The sequence below is a fragment of the Babylonia areolata genome, chromosome 33, assembly GCF_041734735.1.
Source record: "Babylonia areolata isolate BAREFJ2019XMU chromosome 33, ASM4173473v1, whole genome shotgun sequence".
In the NCBI taxonomy this organism is placed as follows: Eukaryota; Metazoa; Mollusca; class Gastropoda; order Neogastropoda; family Buccinidae; genus Babylonia; species Babylonia areolata.
In genome coordinates, this window is record NC_134908.1 from 21,629,871 (window position 1) to 21,642,972 (window position 13,102).

Sequence of the window (13,102 nt, forward strand, 5' to 3'; positions counted from 1 at the left end):
CGGTGGCCATGGAAGTCGAAATGATGGTCACAGTTGTTACGGTGGTTGCAGTGGCTGTGGTGGTCGCCAGTGGCAATGGTGGTCTCAGTGGCAATGGTGGTGGTCGCAGTGGCAATGGTGGTCGCAGTGGCAATGGTGGTGGTCGCAGTGGCAATGGTGGTGGTCGCAGTGGCAATGGTGGTGGTCGCAGTGGCAATGGTGGTGGTCGCAGTGGCAATGGTGGTGGTCGCAGTGGCAATGGTGGTGGTCGCAGTGGCAATGGTGGTGGTCGCAGTGGCTGTGGTGGTCGCAGTGGTTATAGTGGTCTCAGTGGCAATGGTGGTCGCAATGGTGGTCGCAGTGGCTATGGTGGTCTCAGTGGCAATGGTGGTGGTCTCAGTGACTACGGTGGTCGCAGTGACTACGGTGGTTGCAATGGCTGTCGTAATCGCAATAGTGTTCGCAGTGGCTATGGCGGTCGCAACGGTGGTCTCTATGGCCATGGTAGTCGAAATGGTGGTCGCAGTGACTACGGTGGTCGCCGTGGTTATAGTGGTCGCAACGGCAATGGTGGTTTCAGTGGCAATGGTGGTCACAATGGCTGTGGTGGTCGCAATGGTGGTGGTCGCAATGGTGGTGGCAGTGGTTATAGTGGTCTCAGTGGCAATGGTGGTCGCAGTGGTGGTGGTGGTGATGGCAGACGGCTGGGAGGGCCGGATATCACACAGGAACCTGTGCACAGAGAGCGTCAACCCCCAACCCAGCACTGTTCTGCATGCATTAGGGGGTGGGGGAGGGAGGGGGGCTCTTGGGAGGAGGGGCTGGTGGTGGGCGGAGGGGGTGCGGGCGGGGGCGTGGGGGGGGGAGTCTGATAAAGTAATCTGCATGGGTGTGGCACTGATGTAGACAGTCAGTTTATGCAGTCTGTGATATTTCTATCTTTCTTTCACAACCTGTGTGGAGAAAAAAACAAAAACAAACGGTTTGCCAATGCCCCCATGGGCCGGAAGTCGCCATGACAGAAGTGCGCGTGGCGTGTGCGTGCGGAAGGCGTTAAAAGGGCTGGAGCTGCCGCCCGTCATCAAACGGTTAACTGGCTCTTCAACTTCTCGGATCGGAACAACATGTGAGTCACCTGGCCATAGGTGTGACTGACTGATCTGACAGGTCTGTTTCACGCTAATTAACACAACAGGTGAGTCACCTGGCCATAGGTGTGACTGACTGATCTGACAGGTCTGTTTCACGCTAATTAACACAACAGGTGAGTCACCTGGCCATAGGTGTGACTGACTGATCTGACAGGTCTGTTTCACGGTGAGTCACCTGGCCATAGGTGTGACTGACTGATCTGACAGGTCTGTTTCACAAGTCACCAAGGTCTTTTTGACTGCCAGCCTCTTCAGGGCTTGGACTGGAAAAAGAAGATGGAGACCTAATGTGTGAAATGTTCATTTTAATACAGCAGTGTTAAACCATTTACCTGCAGGCAGCAGATAATCCCAAAGAGAATCAAACTCCATGCCGAATACAGGAAAAATTGAAGGTTGCGAATCAGTATTTCAAAAACAAAGATATTCATGTTTTCGAGAAGAAAATTTCGGAATTTCCAATGCAGAAGATACCACAGTGAGGTGGTATTTCGCTTTCAAAATTTAGTTGTATATTTCATAACAATGACAAGTTAAATATGGCGCAGAAACAATTGCATGACTGAGCTTTCAGAACCATGCATAGCCTTGAAAGAACCTGATTAAAACAATATCATCCTTCGACATTCAGATTGGGTTAATCAAATAAATGTATCCATATCGTTAATTGACGTCAGTTTGATGAGTAACAATGACACACCCTCAACATTCCGGCTACGTTTCCACAAAATAATAAAGAACTGCAGAAAGCTGCATCACCCTTCATGGAGAATGATGAAGTCGAACAATTCCCATTAATAACTCATATATTGGAATGTATGTATCAAATTCAAGTCAGTAAATGTCAGCAACAGACAGAACCAATCAGATTGCTAAATGGAAATTTCTGCATATTGTATATTAGAACACAACAGGTGAGTCACCTGGCCATAGGTGTGACTGATCTGACAGGTCTGTTTCACAAGTCACCAAGGTCTTTTTGACTGTCGGCCTCTTCAGGGCTTGGACTGGAAAAAGAAGATGCAGACCTAATGTGTGAAATGTTCATTTTAATACAGCAGTCTTTAGACTTTTTCTTATAATATACTTTTCCTCTGATACATAACATGAATACTTTTTTTTTTACACTAATATTCACATGCATTCCCTTTCCTTTATCCACTTCTTTACTCCTTTCCGTCTAAAAACACTTATAGTGAATAGACGTTAAACTGAAGATAAAAAAAAAACAAGAGAGGCAAGGCATTCAATACTCACTTGTGATACACTTTTTTTTTAATCCAAGCTTTTTATGTATTGAGTATAATTTCAAAATGTAATGTTTAAGATGAGAAAGATCAGTTTAAAGCAAATTAAGTCCCCTAGCATTAATTACAGAGCAATTTCCCTTTTTTACTATCTGCACCAAAACGTTTGTAAAATAAATAAAACTTCCATGCTTAGCAAAAGAAGTTCCTGTTTGAACAAAAAATGATAATAATGACTGCTCTAGCTGTTGGGTCAGAATATCAGATCAAAGTGCCAAGTTTAGAGAATACAAAAAATATAAATATAACAGTAAATGCAGTTTGCATATAATTATGCTTCTTTTTTTTCTTTTTTTTGTGCCCATCCCAGAGGTGCAATATTGTTTTAAACAAGATGACTGGAAAGAACTGAATTTTTCCTATGTTTATGCCTAATCTGGTGTCAACTGACAAAGTATTTGCAGATAAAATGTCAATGTTAAAGTTTACCACACACACACACACACACACACACACACACACACACACACACACACACACACACACACACACACACACAACCGAACACCGGGTTAAAACATAGACTCACTTTGTTTACACAAGTGAGTCAATAAATCACCATTTCTCGCCGCCAGTGTAACACTGAAAAGGTGTGGACAAAGCAACAAGTGGGTAGACCAGTTCCTTCTCCACCAGTCTGAACTTTATGTTTTTGTTTTCAACCTGTTCAAAGATACAGGTAAACATGTACACAATGTCTTGTTTTCAACCTGTCCAAAGATACACGTAGATATGTACACAATGTTTTGTTTTCAACCTGTTCAAAGATACAGGTAGACATGTACACATTGTTTTGTTTTCAACCTGTTCAAAGATACAGGTAGACATGTACACATTGTTTTGTTTTCAACCTGTTCAAAGCTACGGGTATACACGTACACATTGTTTTGTTTTCAACCTGTTCAAAGCTACAGGTAGACATGTACACATTGTTTTGTTTTCAACCTGTTCAAAGATACAGGTAGACATGTACACATTGTTTTGTTTTCAACCTGTTCAAAGATACAGGTATACATGTACACATTGTTTTGTTTTCAACCTGTTCAAAGATACACGTAGACATGTACACAATGTATTGTTTTCAATCTGTTCAAAGATACACGTAGACATGTACACAATGTTTTGTTTTCAATCTGTCCAAAGATACACATAGACATGTACACAATGTCTTGTTTTCAACCTGTCCAAAGATACACGTAGACATGTACACAATGTTTTGTTTTCAACCTGTTCAAAGATACAGGTAGACATGTACACATTGTTTTGTTTTCAACCTGTTCAAAGCTACAGGTAGACATGTACACATTGTTTTGTTTTCAACCTGTTCAAAGATACACGTAGACATGTACACAATGTTTTGTTTTCAACCTGTTCAAAGATACACGTAGACATGTACACATTGTTTTGTTTTCAACCTGTTCAAAGCTACAGGTAGACATGTACACATTGTTTTGTTTTCAATCTGTCCAAAAGTATAGGTAGACATTAACACAATGTTTTGTTTTCAGTCTGTTCAAAGCTACACGTAGACATGTACACATTGTTTTGTTTTCAACCTGTTCAAAGCTACAGGCAGACATGTACACATTGTTTTGTTTTCAATCTGTCCAAAGGTATAGGTAGACATTAACACAATGTTTTGTTTTCAGTCTGTTCAAAGCTACAGGTAGACATGTACACATTGTTTTGTTTTCAACCTGTTCAAAGATACACGTAGACATGTACACAATGTTTTGTTTTCAACCTGTTCAAAGATACAGGCAGAAATGTATACAATGTCTTGTTTTCAACCTGTTCAAAGATACACGTAGACATGTACACAATGTATTGTTTTCAATCTGTCCAAAGGTATAGGTAGACATGTACACATTGTTTTGTTTTCAACCTATTCAAAGCTACAGGTAGACATGTACACAATGTTTTGTTTTCAATCTGTCCAAAGGTACAGGTAGACATGTACACAATGTTTTGTTTTCAACCTGTTCAAAGATACACGTAGACATGTACACATTGTTTTGTTTTCAACCTGTTCAAAGATACAGGTAGACATGTACACATTGTTTTGTTTTCAACCTGTTCAAAGCTACAGGTAAACATGTACACAATGTCTTGTTTTCAACCTGTCCAAAGATACACGTAGACATGTACACATTGTTTTGTTTTCAACCTGTTCAAAGCTACACGTAGACATGTACACATTGTTTTGTTTTCAACCTGTTCAAAGCTACAGGTAGCCATGTACACATTGTTTTGTTTTCAACCTGTTCAAAGATACAGGTAGACATATACACATTGTTTTGTTTTCAACCTGTTCAAAGATACACGTAGACATGTACACAATGTCTTGTTTTCAACCTGTCTGAAGATACAGGCAGAAATGTACACAATGTTTTGTTTTCAACCTGTTCAAAGCTACAGGTAGACATGTACACAATGTTTTGTTTTCAATCTGTCCAAAGATACACGTAGACATGTACACAATGTTTTGTTTTCAACCTGTTCAAAGCTAAAGGTAGACATGTACACAATGTCTTGTTTTCAACCTATTCAAAGCTACATGTAGACATGTACACATTGTTTTGTTTTGTTTTCAATCTGTTCAAAGATAAGGTAGACATGTACACATTGTTTTGTTTTCAACCTGTTCAAAGCTACAGGTAGACATGTACACAATGCCTTGTTTTCAGCCTGTCCAAAGCTACAGGTAGACATGTACACAATGTCTTGTTTTCAACCTGTCCAAAGCTACAGGTAGACATGTACACAATGTTTTGTTTTCAGCCTGTCCAAAGCTACAGGTAGGCATGAACACAATGCCTTGTTTTCAGCCTGTCCAAAGCTACAGGTCAACCAGTGACTGTCCAGCTCTGAGAACTGCCGGTCAGCTGTGAACAATGGGTCGTCTGGTGTCCACCCCTCGTGTGCTGATGATGCTCGTTCTGATGTCCGTGGTGAGGTAGTTCACTGTCCACTTCATGATGAGGAGGAGGAGGAGGAGGAGGATGAAGATGATGATGATGCTCGTTCTGATGTCCGTGGTGAGGTAGTTCACTGTCCACTTCATCATGAGGAGGAGGAGGAGGAGGAGGATGAAGATGATGATGATGCTCGTTCTGATGACCATGGTGAGGTAGTTCACTGTCCACTTCATGATGATGATGATGAGGAGGAGGAGGATGAAGATGATGATGATGCTCGTTCTGATGTCCGTGGTGAGATAGTTCACTGTCCACTTCATGATGATGATGAGGAGGAGGAGGATGAAGATGATGATGATGCTCGTTCTGATGTCCGTGGTGAGATAGTTCACTGTCCACTTCATCATGATGAGGAGGAGGAGGAGGATGAAGATGATGATGATGCTCGTTCTGATGTCCGTGGTGAGATAGTTCACTGTCCACTTCATGATGATGATGAGGAGGAGGAGGAGGATGAAGATGATGATGATGCTCGTTCTGATGTCCGTGGTGAGATAGTTCACTGTCCACTTCATCATGAGGAGGAGGAGGAGGATGAAGATGATGATGATGCTCGTTCTGATGTCCGTGGTGAGGTAGTTCACTGTCCACTTCATCATGAGGAGGAGGAGGAGGATGATGATGATAATAATAATAGGAATGTCTATACATACACATGTATGAAGGTGTCAGGAATGTCTATACATACTCATCTCTGTGTGAAGGTGTCAGGAATGTCTATACATACGTATCTCTCTGTGTGAAGGTGTCAGGAATGTCTATACATACGTATCTCTCTGTGTGAAGGTGTCAGGAATGTCTATACATACGTATCTCTCTGTGTGAAGGTGTCAGGAATGTCTATACATACGTATCTCTCTGTGTGAAGGTGTCAGGAATGTCTATACATACGTATCTCTCTGTGTGAAGGTGTCAGGAATGTCTATACTTACGTATCTCTGTGTGAAGGTGTCAGGAATGTCTATACATACTTATCTCTGTGTGAAGGTGTCAGGAATGTCTGTACAAACTCATCTCTGTGTGAAGGTGTCAGGAATGTCTGTACATACACATCTCCGTGTGAAGGTGTCAGGAATGTCTGTACATACACATCTCTGTGAAGGTGGCAGGAATGTCTGTACATACTCATCTCTGTGTGAAGGTGTCAGGAATGTCTGTACAAACTCATCTCTGTGTGAAGGTGTCAGGAATGTCTGTACATACACATCTCCGTGTGAAGGTGTCAGGAATGTCTGTACATACACGTGTGAAGGTGTCAGGAATGTCTATGCATACACATCTCTCTGTGAAGGTGTCAGGAATGTCTGTACATACACATCTCTGTGTGAAGGTGTCAGGAATGTCTATACATACACATCTCTGTTTGAAGGTGTCAGGAATGTCTATACATACACATCTCTGTGAAGGTGTCAGAAGGTGTCAGGAATGTCTATACATACACATCTCCGTGTGAAGGTGTCAGGTATGTCTATACATACACATCTCTGTGAAGGTGTCAGGAATGTCTATACATATACATCTCTGTGTGTGAAGGTGTCAGGAATGTCTATACATACACATCTCTGTGAAGGTGTCAGGAATGTCTGTACATACACATCTCTGTGTGTGAAGGTGTCAGGAATGTCTATACATACACATCTCTGTGAAGGTGTCAGGAATGTCTATACATACACATGTGCCAAGGTGTCAGGAATGTCTATACATACACATCTCTGTGTGAAGGTGTCAGGAATGTCTATACATACACATCTCTCTGTGTGAAGGTGTCAGGAATGTCTATACATACACATCTCTGTGTGAAGGTGTCAGGAATGTCTGTACATACACATCTCTGTGTGTGAAGGTGTCAGGAATGTCTATACATACACATCTCTGTGTGTGAAGGTGTCAGGAATGTCTATACATACACATCTCTGTGTGAAGGTGTCAGGAATGTCTGTACATACACATCTCTGTGTGTGAAGGTGTCAGGAATGTCTATACATACACATCTCTGTGTGAAGGTGTCAGGAATGTCTATACATACACATGTGTGAAGGCCCCAGTAATGTCTTTTTGTTCACGTTTATGTGTGAAGTTCTTGGCTATGTCTGTACATAGACATGTGTATGTGACGTTCTTAGGAATGTCTATACATAGACATTTGTATGTGAAGTTCTTAGATATGTCTATACATAGACATATGTATGTGAAGTTTTTAGGTTTGTCTATACATAGACATTTGTATGATAACGTTCTTAGGTGTGTCTATACATAGACATTTGTATGTGAAGTTCTTAGGTATGTCTATACATAGACATTTGTATGTGACGTTCTTAGGTATGTCTATACATAGACATTTGTATGTGAAGTTCTTAGGTATATCTATACGTAGACATTTGTATGTAACGTTCTTATGAATGTCTTTTCTTACACATGTGTGTGCGACGCCTCAGATATATCTATTTATAGACACATTTGTGTTTGTGCAGGTCACGTGTGCCCACATACGATCACATGACGTGACGCCTTCCACTGCCCCCGTAAGTGATCGTCTGCGATTTACATTGTTGTTGGGCACGGATATGATTATCATAATGATAACGATAAGCACCATCATCATAGCCTTCATCATCATCATCAAACAACAACAACAACAACAACATCAACAACAACAACAGCAGCATCCTCATCAACAACAACAACAATAGTAATGATTGTGATAACAATTATCATCATCACCATTATCATACTACCCGTAGCACTACTACTGCTACCACTGCTAGATATCATCATCATCATCATCATCATCATCATCATCATCATCATCATCATCATCATCATCATCATCATCATCATTCTTGTTCTTTTTCTTGTTGTTGATCTCAGTATTATTGATTCTACTGCAGCTGCTGCTACTGCTATTGCTGCTGATGCTTTTTCTACTTTTATTTTGATAATGATTAATATCATCATCATCATCATCATCATTATATACTTGATTATGATCATTATTGTTGTTCATGATGATAACGATGTTGTTGTTTGTATTGTTCTTGTTGTTGATGTTATTGTTGTTATTGTTGGCGTAATCATTGGTGTTGTTGATGTTGTTCATGTTGCTGATGTTGTTGATGTTTTTGCTGGTATTGTTGTTGTTGCTGCTGATAATGATGTTATTGTAGTTGCTGATGTTGTTGTTGTTGTTGTTGTGATTGGTGCTGTTAATGTTGTCGTTGTCATTGGTGTTGTTGATGTTGTTGTTATCGTTGCGTCATTAGTGTTGTTGATGTTGTTGTTGTTTTTGTTGCTGATGTTGTTGCTGATGATGATGATGTTATTGTTGTTATTGTTGTTGTTGATGTTGTTGTTGATGATGGGTTTGTTTGTTGTTGTTGTTGTTTTTATTGCAGATGCTGTTGAACTTGTTGTTGATGCTGTTGATGCTGATGTTATGATCAGCGTGTGCTGACAGATGTTATTTTGTTGTTGATGTTGATGTTGATGTTATGATCAGCGTGTGCTGACAGATGTTATTTTGTTGTTGATGTTGATGTTATGATCAGCGTGTGCTGATAGATGTAATTGTTGTTGTTGATGTTGATGTTATGATCAGCGTGTGCTGATAGATGTAATTGTTGTTGGTGTTGTTGTTGTTGTTGTTGATGATGTTGGTGTTGTTGATGTTGCTGTTGATGTTGTTGATGTTGCTGTTGATGTTGGTGTTGATGTTGGTGTTGTTGATGTTGGTGTTGATGTTGATGTTGGTGTTGTTGATGTTGATGTTGTTGGTGTTGGTGCTGGTGTTGTTGATGTTGCTGTTGCTGTTTGTGTTGATGTTGCTGTTGTTGATGTTGCTGTTCATGTTGCTGTTGTTGCTGTTGTTGTTAATGTTGATGTTGGTGCTGATGTTGAAGTTGGTGTTGTTGATGTTGGTGTTGATGTTGTTGTTGATGTTGTTGTTGTTGATGTTGGTGATGTTGATGTTGCTGTTGCTGTTGTTGATGTTGCTGTTGTTGATGTTGAAGTTGGTGTTGTTGTTGTTGTTGTTAATGTTGATGTTGGTGTTGTTGATGTTGTTGTTGATGTTGGTGTTGATGTTGTTGTTGATGTTGCTGTTCATGTTGCTGTTGTTGTTGTTGTTGTTAATGTTGATGTTGGTGTTGTTGATGTTGTTGTTGATGTTGGTGTTGATGTTGTTGATGTTGGTGTTGATGTTGATGTTGGTGTTGTTGATGTTGATGTTGGTGTTGTTGATGTTGTTGTTGGTGTTGTTGATGTTGTTGTTGATGTTGATGTTGGTGTTGTTGATGTTGGTGTTGGTGTTGGTGTTGTTGGTGTTGCTGTTGCTGTTGGTGTTGATGTTGTTGTTGTTGATGTTGTTGATGTTGATGTTGTTGTTGATGTTGATGTTGGTGTTGTTGATGTTGGTGTTGTTGATGTTGTTGTTGGTGTTGTTGGTGTTGCTGTTGCTGTTGATGTTGATGTTGCTGTTGATGTTGGTGTTGTTGATGTTGGTGTTGATGTTGATGTTGATGCTATGGTGATTGTGTGGGTACAGACCACGTCAGCGGACTGCAGGAAACACCGTCAGAGTTGTCAGCGTGGGCAGTGCTGTCCTGGGACCGTCTGTTTTGCATTGCCTTACCAAAATGGCGTGTGTGTCCGTACCCGGAACGGATGTAATGTTTTAGATTAATGTCAATGTGTGTGTGTGCGTGTGTGTGTGTGTGTGTGTGTGTGTGTGGTGTGTGTGTGTGTGTGTGTGTGTGTGTCGTGATGTGTAGGTGTGATTGTGTGGTGTTGTTGGTGATGTTGATGTGGATTGTGATCATGTTGACTTGAGCTTGGATTGTTGATTCATGTTATTGTCTTGAGGGTTGATGACAATTTTTGTTGTGATGTTTTTCTGTTGCTGTTTTATTTGATTTTTTACGGTTGGGTTTGACTGTTGATGGAAATTTTGTTGGTGGATTGTTACGTGCTTGAGTCTGTGATGGGTTGTTGTTAAAGTTCATCGAGTTGAGTTAGGTTGTAATGGTTGAGTAGGGGGAGGTGAGTTCGGTGGTTTGGGGCGTTGATTGAAAGCGGGTCAGATTCTGTTCTAGGGGGATCGGTTCTTAGGATAGTGATGGTGTTCCCTCACCATCAAGGGTTATGGTTTCTCTTAATGTTAGGTGGTGGAGATTTGGTTGTTGTTAACTTGTGTTATGAGTGATGGTTGGTGGAACAGAGACTACGTCAGCCGCTGCAGGACACACCGTTCACAGAGTTACGCCAGTCGTGGCAGTGCTTCTGGTACCGTCTGTTTATGCTTGAGCTTACAAAATGCTGTGTGTTCTACCGTGTCACAGCTTGTAGTGTTGGACAGAGTGTTTTGTTCTTCATGTTGCACTGTTATGTTTGGTTACGTTGTTGATGTTGTGTTATTGTTGTTGTTGTGTTCTTGTTGTTACATTATGTTCTGTTTGATGTTGGTGTGTTTTTGGTGCTTGTTTGGTTGGTTACAGTTGGGTTTTTGCTGATGTCGAGTTTTTTGATGTTCTTTATGTTGCTGTTTGTTGGTTTTGTGTTAGTGTTAATGTTTGATTGTTAAGTTGTTTGTTTTTATGTTGTTGTTATGTTTATGTTGTTGTTAGTTGTGGTTAGATGGATTGTTGGTTAGTTGTTTATGTTGGTGTTATGTTAATTTGTTCTATTTATTTTTGTCTTCGCTCTTGCTCTTCTCTTGATCTTCTGCTTTCTTTGATGTTTCGTCTCTTTATTTGTGTTGTCTTTATTTTTTATGTTGATGTTAAAGGAGTTGTGTGGGTACAGACCACGCAGCGATCCCGCCAGAAATTCTGTGATCAAAAGTCAGCTGACCAGCTGCTTACTTACCTTCTGTTTTGGCATTGCCTTATCAAAATGCTGTTGTGTTTTAGCCAATATTAATTTTCTATATTATATTTTCCAATTAGTTTGCTTGTATTTTGCATGTGTATTTGTATGTGTTGTTTTGACAAGAAGATGGGAAAGTGGGTGTTGGGATGAGTGCGTGTATGTAGGTTTTTGTTGGATTTTTTTGTGTGTGTTTTGTGTGTGTGTTTCTTGAAGTGGATTTTTAGATTGCAGATTGTTGTGGATGTGTATGTGTGGAATGTGTGTGGTGGATGGGTGAGTGGATGTGTGACTTGACTTGACTTGGCTTGACTTGACTTGACTTCATTTATTGTCATAAAATCCCGAAGGATTAATAGTGTGTGTGTGTGTGTGTGTGTGTGTGTGTGTGTGTGTGTGTGTGTGTGTGTGTGTGTGTGTGTGTGTGTGTGTGTGTGTGTGGATGTGTGTGTGTGTGTGTGTGTGTGTGGATGTGTGTGTGGACGTGTGTGTGTGTGTGTGTGTGTGTGTGTGTGTGGATGTGTGTATGTTTGTGTGTGGATGTGTGTGTGGATGTGTGTGTGTGTGTGTGTGTGTTGTGGATGTGTGTGTGTGAGTGTGAGTGTGTGTGTGTGTGAGTGTGTGTGTGTGTGTGTGTGTGTGTGTGTATGTGTGTGTGTGTGTGGATGTGTGTGTGTGTGTGTGTGTGTGTCTGCAGACGCGTATGTGTTTCTGCATGTGTATGTGTGAGAGGGGTTGGGGGGGGGGGGTGGAGGCGGATCTTCAAAATATTTTTAAAAGCTTTTCTTTCGTTCTTTCTTCATTGATGTGTTAAGTCATTCATTTATTCATTATCTATCTAGATATCTATCTCTCTATGATGATGATGATATTGCTCTCAAGGTGTGGCCAGTGCGTTGGGTTATTTGTATTTGTATTTCTTTTTATCACAACAGATTTCTCTGTGTGAAATTCGGGCTGCTCTCCCCAGGGAGAGCGCGTCGCTACACTACAGCACCACCCATTTTGGGTTGTTTTTTTTCCTGCGTGCAGTTTTATTTGTTTTTCCTATCGAAGTGGGTTTTTTGTTCAGAATTTTGCCGGGAACAACCCTTTTGTTGCCGTGGGTTCTTTTACGTGCTCTAAGTCCATGCTGCACACGGGACCTCGGTTTATCGTCTCATCCGAATGACTAACGTCCAGACCACCACTCAAGGTCTAGTAGTGGAGGGGGAGAAAATATCGGGGGCTGAGCCGTGATTCGAACCAGCGCGCTCAGATTCTCTCGCTTCCTAGGCGGACGCGTTACCTCTAGGCCATCACTCGATGGTTATATAAGTATCCACATCACCATCAAAGGGTTATGGGACTTATATAATCTTAACCTCTTCAGTGCTACAAAAGCAAAAACGAGAGGTTTGGGTTCACGTTTTAACCCCTTTGTTTCCGCTCTGCAGGACTGGTCTCCGGGTGGACACAGAGATGACGGAGGCCGCTGTCCACTGGATTGTCAGTTTCACTACCCCGTTCTGCACACAGTTCAACTGTCAAGTCCTTCCGTGGAAACAGTGCCTTCGTGGTTACAGCTTGTTTATGTTCTTTAGAGGTTACAGCTTGCTTGTGTTCTTTCGTGGTTACAGCTTGTTTGTGTTCTTGGTTACAGCTTGTTTATGTTCTTTCGTGGTTACAGCTTGTTTATGTTCTTCTTGGTTACAGCTTGTTTATGTTCTTGGTTACAGCTTGTTTGTGTTCTTTATTGTTACAGCTTGTGTGTGTTCTTTCGTGGTTACAGCTTGTTTATGTTCTTCTTGGTTACAGCTTGTTTATGTTCTTGGTTACAGCTTGCTTG

General features: G+C 41.1%; 1 long non-coding RNA gene across 1 annotated transcript; it reads left to right on the plus strand.

Annotated features, from left to right (window-relative positions):
* Positions 1-5,264: 5,264 nt before the first annotated feature.
* Positions 5,265-12,798, plus strand: LOC143277065 (uncharacterized). The gene is made up of 4 exons (XR_013053679.1): positions 5,265-5,388; positions 7,887-7,937; positions 9,956-10,076; positions 12,711-12,798. It is a non-coding gene; the product is annotated as an uncharacterized LOC143277065 (long non-coding RNA).
* Positions 12,799-13,102: the final 304 nt, after the last annotated feature.